Raw genomic sequence first — 8,572 nt, forward strand, 5'->3', positions numbered from 1 at the left:
GTTTCTTATTAAAAAGAAGATTGAGACGACTTGCAGCAGGTGGTTTTCACCCACATTGGGTTTCCACCTTACATCATGGTGTTCATGTGTGCTTCTTGTGTGTGATGATCTATTCTATTTTACTACTCCTGTTTACTGTTCATATGGTTAATAATGTTTTGATGCACTCATTAAGGATCAACTAACTGAATCATAAGTTTACTAGATATACGCTTGTTGCATTACACACAGTTGCGTATACACGCGGTTTGCCTTAATTGAAGTAGCGTCTATGAATCTTAATATGGAAATGAAAAAGTTATATTGATTTAATAATATTGATTCACCCCCCCTCTCAGTATTATTTCCAACAATTGGTATTAGAGCCAGTCCTGTGGTAGAAGCTTGATCGCTTGAAGGAGATCCATAGAACAATGGGAAAGAAGCTTAAGAAGAACGTGCCTAAGAAGAAGAAGACATCTCAGAAGAACTATGACAATGGGAGAATCGATTGGGGAATATGTGGGAGAAGCACTTCAGATTCTGAATCACTTCAGAATGAAGATGAACTATAAGGTATGAATTTGTTATCCTCTGGTGATACACTTATCTATCCATTTGAAGATGATGAAAGTGATAGTGAAACAACTGAATTTTCTCTTATGGGTGAGAAAGAAAGATATCAAATAGAGGCAAAATTTAAAAGACTTACGGACAAAATTAGAGGGCAACAAGATCTATTGAACAAAAGGGAATGTGCTTTCAAAGAAGAAGCTACCAAACTAAAAGCTCAATTAGAGGAAGAAAACAAGGTAAGGAAGTTATTCAAGGACAAGGAAGATCAATGTCAAAAGTTGCAGGATGAAGTAACATCATTAAGAAATGAAGTCAATGAAAAGAGCTCAACAATCAAGAAACTCAGAGATAGATCCAGTTATTATGAAAGTCTTGAAGCTACAATCCTCTCGCTAAAAGAAGATCTTGAAGAATCAAATAAGCAGAATAAAGAACTACTCCAAGCTCTTGAAAAACAAGAAAACAAAGTTCTTGAACTAAGACATCAGTTGGAAGAGGGAAGAAAAGCTGAAGAAAACATGAAGAAGCAGTATCATGAAAAGGAGGAGCAACATCAGGCTGAGGTAAATATTCTTAAAGATAAATTAGAAGAAAAGGATAAGCTCTTACGATTTCAAGATAGTACTAAGATCTTGGATGATATTCTTAGTAATCAAAGGTCTCCTACTATCAAAACTGGCCTTGGGTTTTATGAATCTATTGAAGATGCATCTAACTCACAAGGAGAGGCAAGGAACTCTAATGTAAAATCTAAAATAATCAAGGAGATGAGAGGACAACCCCATCAACAGCCAAGGAAAGAAATTCTTCAAAGAAAATCTTTTACTCCTTCGATGAATAATGTTGAATGTTATGTATGTCATAATCTTGGACATGTTGCAGCTAGATGCAGAAGAAGAATGGTTCAAGACCATCACACAGAAAGATCATCACGTTCCAGGTACTTTAAGGGATATTGTTTTCCTTGCAATATGTTTGGTTACAGAGCTGTTGATTGCTACAAAAGGAATATGAAATGTATGAAATGTATGAGATGTTATGCATGTAACAAGCTTGGATAGATAGCTAAGGAATGCAGGAACAAAGTATGGGCACCATACCGAAATTAGAAAACATCATCACACTTGAAGATAAAAGAAGGAAGTACAGTTAGGAAAATGTGGCACAGCACAATGTACAGACATAATAGACTCAGAGGGAGCTGAAAGTGTAAAACCTCAGTATCCTAAATCTCATATGCAAGTTTCATAAAGGGAAGTCACGTATATACATGAGTTAGTTACTGCATAGTCACATATATGTTAGTTTGAAGAAAATCAGCAGGGACATGCTCAGAAAAAGGGTCTGATATGATCCAGTCCATTATTTGCTCTATTTGATAATGGTTACAATTTGCTGATGATGTGTGGAAATGTCTTGACACTTGTAATATGTTTTAAAGTGTTTTGATTCTAAATTAATGACAATGATGCCTTGATACTTCTTGTTGATATATGCATGATCAGATCTGACAGTGAAAAGATGTTACAAGTTTAGGGGGAGCATATGCTTTTAATAATGCGTTGTTGGCATTATGGTTAGTAGTCCTTGGTAATGATGCTTATATGGCTAAATGATATAACTTGCTATGATATGGTTATGAGTTATCCATGACAAAATCTCATATGATTCTTGAGGTTACATAGCTGATGTTCAGATCAGACTTGTGGTTGATTCTCTGATGATGCATATATGGTGCTTACATGGTGATCTTCATAAGGATAAGGAGAAGTAAAATGCTTGAATACACATCTTCATTACTCGATGATGAGTCACTCATATACTGCTGTCATCATATGCATAAAGATCATATAATATAGTTATGTTGCAGGATTCCTATAGTTCTTGGCGCTCATGTGGATGAGGATTGTTGCTATTGATGATATCAAGAAATCTTGACAAATGATCTTGAGCTCAAGATACATAGTGCTGGATACATGAATGATTACCCAAAGTTGCATTGTTGGAGACATGATGATGATGAGTTCTTACCTATATGTCTGTTGATTGATGCAGATGTTCCCAAAGTGATGATACTTGGATCATGCAGATCTTGATGAGATGGCTATGGTGTTTTTCACATATGATATAATGTGAATGATTTTGTTACTGTTATAGATGTTGTTGACAGATGCGTATGGAGCAGATCATACATTATGTATGATAGTTGTTGATGACTATCATGATCTTATTTAGATGTTTGGTCTCTATTATAAATGTCATGTAAAGGTCATATCAAGACTCATGATGTAATAGCTTATCTCTATCTATTGTAGTCATTTGATGAATCCCTTTTGGTCATATGATGTAATTTGTACCCCCACTATGCATGGGAAAGATGATGTAATATTTCAGTCATGTATAAACAATTGGTATTTGGTGTATCCCCACTTGGTTGGGTGGATGAGTCAATATTGGTATATCCCCACTTGGTTTGGAGATGGATATATGTATGAGTCTTTGGTGATAGGAAGCTCATTTATGATAAAGTCATGTTCTTTTTGTAGAACATCTTTTTGCAGACCTTGCTTATAGTCAGGGGGAGCATGAACAACACTCTTCAGCAAAACAGAGATTGCAGCATGTACTTAGAGGGATCATGGACAGATTGGTACAACTTGGCATATACAAAGGATGGACAGATTGGTACAACTTGGCATATACAAAGGGGGAGCTCAATCAGAGATTTCAGCATGTACTTAGGGGGAGTATGGACAGTGGAATGTATATCAAGGAAGAGAATATCTTGGTCTGCCCTTTGCCCTTGATGTCAAAGGGGGAGAGTGACTTGGTATTATTGTTGCCATCAAGTCCAAAGGGGGAGATTGTTGGCATTATGATGCATGTGTTGTAGTTGATGGCAACCCACTCGTAGAAGAACAACTCACTTATATATAACTAGATGAATCTACAGAAGAGATATCAGATGTGACAGAATACATGGAATGCAAGACAACTCAAAGGAATCAGATGATAGTTCTCAGTACGACAAGTTAGCTTCGCCATCAAGTCCAAAGGGGGAGATTGTTGGCATTATGATACAAGTGTTGTCCTTGATGGCAACTCACACAGATGACAGATCATAAGGTTAGTAGCAAAGAGTTGATGATTAGACTACAAAGAATGAAGAAAGAAGAGTATATACGCAGGTTCACTATATACCAAGTCGCGTACATATGTAGTTTATACGCAAGTTCACTATGTAGCAAGTTGCATATACACTCAGGTTCGCTATATACCAAGTAGGGTATACACGTAGGTTATACACGCAAGTTCACTATATACAAAGACACGTATACACACGGGATTTCTGATCAAAAGTCGCGTATGTGTATGCACGCACTTTCATGCACAGAAAAGCGCGTACATGTGGGAAAGCTTTTTTTGGGTCCGTGATATTTAGACCTATGGTTTTGGTCCTTGGTATTGCATCCGAAGTGTTGAACCCAGGTATTGGGTCCCTAGTATTGGTTCTCAATGGTTTTGGACCATGGTATTGAGTAAGGCCTAAGACTATAAAAGGAGAAGAAGATCATTAGGCAAAGGAATTGAGAGAGTCTTGAATATCTGATGAAGGATGAGTTCCAGTATGTAGGTTATGGGTTCATGATGCATTGCTTGATCTAAGCTAAGGAGGAATCTCAACGGTTGATGGAGAATAAGATCTAAGGATGGATCGTGATCTTAAGGCTTGGAATGTTTATCGTTATATGGTTTGATTATGGATATACTAGATCTAAATTATTGATGCATGTTGTATTGTATGAATGTTATGATCTGGGTATGACTGATGTCTGAAACAGCCGCAAAGTTATGAGTAAATATTTGTAGATCTGTACGCAGGTTGGCTTTGGTGAAAGCGCGTATGTACGCAGGTTTGGTTCTTCATAGTAGTGTATACATTATGAGATATGATAATTGAAGTTGTAGTTGGATCTGATTATTGTTGCAGAGTTCTGTTGTCTGTTTTGTGTTCTGGTGACTGTGTTGTTGACAGGGTTTCAGTGTTTCAGTATTGGGTGATTCAGAGATTGATGATGCAGGTGTAGTTGATGGGTGTATTGCTGTGATGATTAATTTTGTGCTTCAATGTTGTTGATGGGTCCAGTATGAAAATTGGATGAAACATGGCCTTCAGATTATGATGATGTGTTCCATGAGTATCCAGTCTGAAAAATTCATGAAACGTGGTAGCTAGAGGAAGAAAGACAAGGTTGTAGCCTTCTATAGGTCGGCACCTACGTACTAGTACATCAGCTAGTACAAGAGCAAAGGGGGTGATAGCTCCCTTCCAGTAGTGGCTGGAAAACAAGTAAAGGTTGGAGCAGTTCAGTAGGCCAGCACCTACGTACTAGTAAATGGATCGGCTAGTACAAGAGCTAAGGGGGTTGTAGCTCCCTTCCAAGAGAGTCTGGAGAACAAGAGAATGTTGTAGCCTTCTATAGGTAGAAGCCTGCGTACTGGTATAAGACTGCACTAGTACAGAACTATTGTAAAAGAAGTTTCTTATTAAAAAGAAGATTGAGACGACTTGCAACAGGTGGTTTTCACCCACATTGGGTTGCCACCTTACATCATGGTGTTCATGTGTGCTTCTTGTGTGTGATCATCTATTCTATTTTACTGCTACTGTTTACTGTTCATATGGTTAATAATGTTCTGATGCACTCATTAAGGATCAACTAACTGAATCATAAGTTTACTATATATACTCTTGTTGCATTACACACAGTTGCGTATACATGCGGTTTGCCTTAACTGAAGTAGCGTATATGAATCTTAATATGGAAATGAAAAAGTTATATTGATTTAATAATACTGATTCACCCCCCCTCTCAGTATTATTTCCAACACTAGAATCCAACTCTTACTCAATTGCCACCCATCATCCCTATTGTGATTTCTTCCATGCCTCTCAATCTCAATTTCTTCCCTCAGTTTCCTATGATGGAAATGATCAACCTTTGCAATGATTTTGGATTCTTCAATGCAGATGTGGTGTTTTGATTTCTTTGCATGTTTGGCTAGGGTTGAGGTGTGGGAATGATTGTGTCTAATGTTTGTAGTGTGCTCATTGATTATATGCTTAATAGACCTCCCTGTGTCTTTGATATAGGGGATACCACAATAGCAGGGAACTAGGTAGACACCCTTCATGTCCTTAGGGTCAATAGGGTCTTTAGTAGATCTAAGAGAGTTCTTAATGGTGTTGAGAGGTTTGACTGAAGAAGATACATTAGACTTCCTAAGGATATGTGAAATCCTATCTGTGGTTCCTTGGATATTGGAACCTTAGGGATACGATCACAACTAGCAAGTTTAACTTTCGGCGCTTTGCAGGCTTTGTGAAAGGCCTTGAGGCTTTGAGATCTACTATACCAATTATTCTTAAAAGCTTCAAGAAGATGAGATTTCTCCTACTCTAGGTGGTTGTCATTAGAGATCCTTAGAGCATAGGTAGCAAGAGTGCTGAGAACTCAAAATTTCTAGGCTGGGAAATGATGAGAATTGGCATGGAGATATTGTTCCGTGTGAGTTTTCTTTCGAAAAACTTGGTGACTGATGGAATCATCATCCATCCAAGAGAGGAGAATGTCAAGAAAGTGAAGGAAACCATTCACCTCAACTTCCATCGTGAACTTGATAGAGTCTGATTGCGAATTAAGGTAGTTCAGAAATAGATCCAACTTCTTTCAACCATGAGGTCAGATGGCACAAGTATCATCAATGAACCATTTCCATTTTTTAGGGTGAAACTGAGGTGAGGCCAAGGCCTTGGTCTCAAAATATTCCATAAACAAGTTTGCAACGATGGGGGAAAGAGGAGAGCCCATCGCAACACCACAAGTTTTCTCATAGAACTAACCTTGGAAACTGAAGAAAGTCAAGGTGAGGTAGAGGCTAACCAACTTAGTAGTGTCTTTGTCAGTGATATGATTTATGATTTCAATAGCCTCTTGGATGGGAATTATGGTGTATAAGGATACAATGTCAAAACTCACCAGTAAATCTCCAGGTTCGAACTTGATATCTCTCCACTCTTGAAGAAAAGAGGTAGAGTCTTTGACAAACGAATCAGTGAGACAAACAAGAGGTTTAAGCCTTTGAGCTAATAATTTAGCAAGAAGATAGGTGGTACTGCCTATTGTGTTAATAATAGGTCTTAAGGGAAACCTAGATTTATGGATTTTTGGAAAGCCATAGATTCTAGGGGTAAGGGAATTGCTCTCAATGAGCTTCTGGGAAATAGGGTTAAGAGAAGGAGTTGACTTAATGATGGATGCTACATCCTTAGAAATGGATTTAATGGGATTTTTCTTTAGCTTGATGTAACTCCCACTATTAGAAAGATGGTCTACCATTTTCTAGACATAGTTAGATTTATCAAGAATGACGACTGCCCCACCCTTATCCGCTTTCAGGATGACAATGTGAGGGCTGTCCCTAAGGGATTTAAGGGCAAGACACTTAGACTTGCTCAATGTTTTCTTAGGAGGTTTAGCCTTCCTAAGAATTACCACACAATATTGCCTAAAAGTTTCCTTGACATCATCTGGAAGGTCTTTAATACCATATTCAATGCTACATATAATGTCATCAGTAGGAATCTTACTAGGGGCAAGGGAAAAATTGAGACCTTTATTAAGGAGGCTAAAGACAAATGGATCAAAATTTCTACTAGAAATATTAATAACATTTTTAAAACTCAACAAATAATAATAATAATAATAATAATAATAATTATTATTATTATTATTATTATTACTACTACTACTACTACTACTACTATGAGAAAACTTATCATGTTATGATGGGCTCTCATCTTTCCCCCATCGTTGCAAACTTGTTTATAGATTTGGAGACCAATGCCTTCGAATCTATTCAGTTTCGCCCAAAAAATGGAAAAGGTTCATTGATGATACTTGCTTCATCTGGCCTCATGGTCGGGAGAAGCTAGATCTATTTCTGAACCACCTTAATTCCCAATCAGACTCCATCAAGTTCACGATGGAAGTTGAGGTGAATGGTCGCCTTCCCTTTCTTTACATTCTCCTCTCTAGGATGGTGTTGGCATTTTGGCACAGGTGTGGCACTACGATCCAGGTGTTGTCCTTGATGGCAACTCTCTTTGATAACAGATCTCAGTCCAGACTACAAGTATGAAGAGAATTCTCATATACGCAGGTTCATTAAGCAAAAGTTGCGTATACACGCAGGTATGCTATAGACTAAGTCGCAGATACGCAGGTTCGATATATATAAAGTTGCGTATACACGCAGATTCATGAACAGAAAAGGGCGTGCATGTCGAGAAGCTTCCCTTTGGTCCGTGGTAGTTAGTCCTCGGTACTTGAGCCTATGTCTTTGGACCAAAGTATCTCGACAGACGTGTTGATCTCTAGTTTTGAAGCTGATGGTATTGGATTTCTATGGTTTGGCCCTTGGTATTGAGCAAGGCCTAAGGCTATATAAGGAGAAGAAGATCATTAGGCAAATACACTGAAAAAGTCTTGAATATCTGATAAAGAAAGAGATCTTGTATGCAGGTTCTGGGTTGCTTGATCTAAGCTAAGGAGAGATCACATCGGTTGATGGAAGACTAGATCTAAGGACAGATCAGGATCTAATGGTTTGAAATGCTCTATTATATGGTTGATTATGCGTATCTCTAGATCTGCGTACTAACGCAATGTTATGTTCTGGATCTAACTGATGTCTGGTACAACTGCAAGTTGAGAGAATTTATTTTTAGATCTGTACGCAGGTTGTCTTCGTTAAAAGAGCGTGTATACGTGGGTTTCTCTCATTGAAGTAGCGTATATCTTTTGAAGCTTGATTTTTGGGTTTGTAGTTGGGTCTGACTGTTATTGCAGTGTTCTGTAGTCTGCTCTGTGTTCTAGTGACTGGGTTTGACAGGGTATCAGTGGTTCAGTGATTCAGAGATTGTTGATGCAAGTATTGGTTGTTTTGTAATCTG

This window comes from Pinus tabuliformis, chromosome 7 (assembly GCF_031772625.1).
Source record: "Pinus tabuliformis cultivar Carrire ecotype Pingquan chromosome 7, CPIR1, whole genome shotgun sequence".
Lineage (NCBI taxonomy): Eukaryota > Viridiplantae > Streptophyta > Pinopsida > Pinales > Pinaceae > Pinus > Pinus tabuliformis.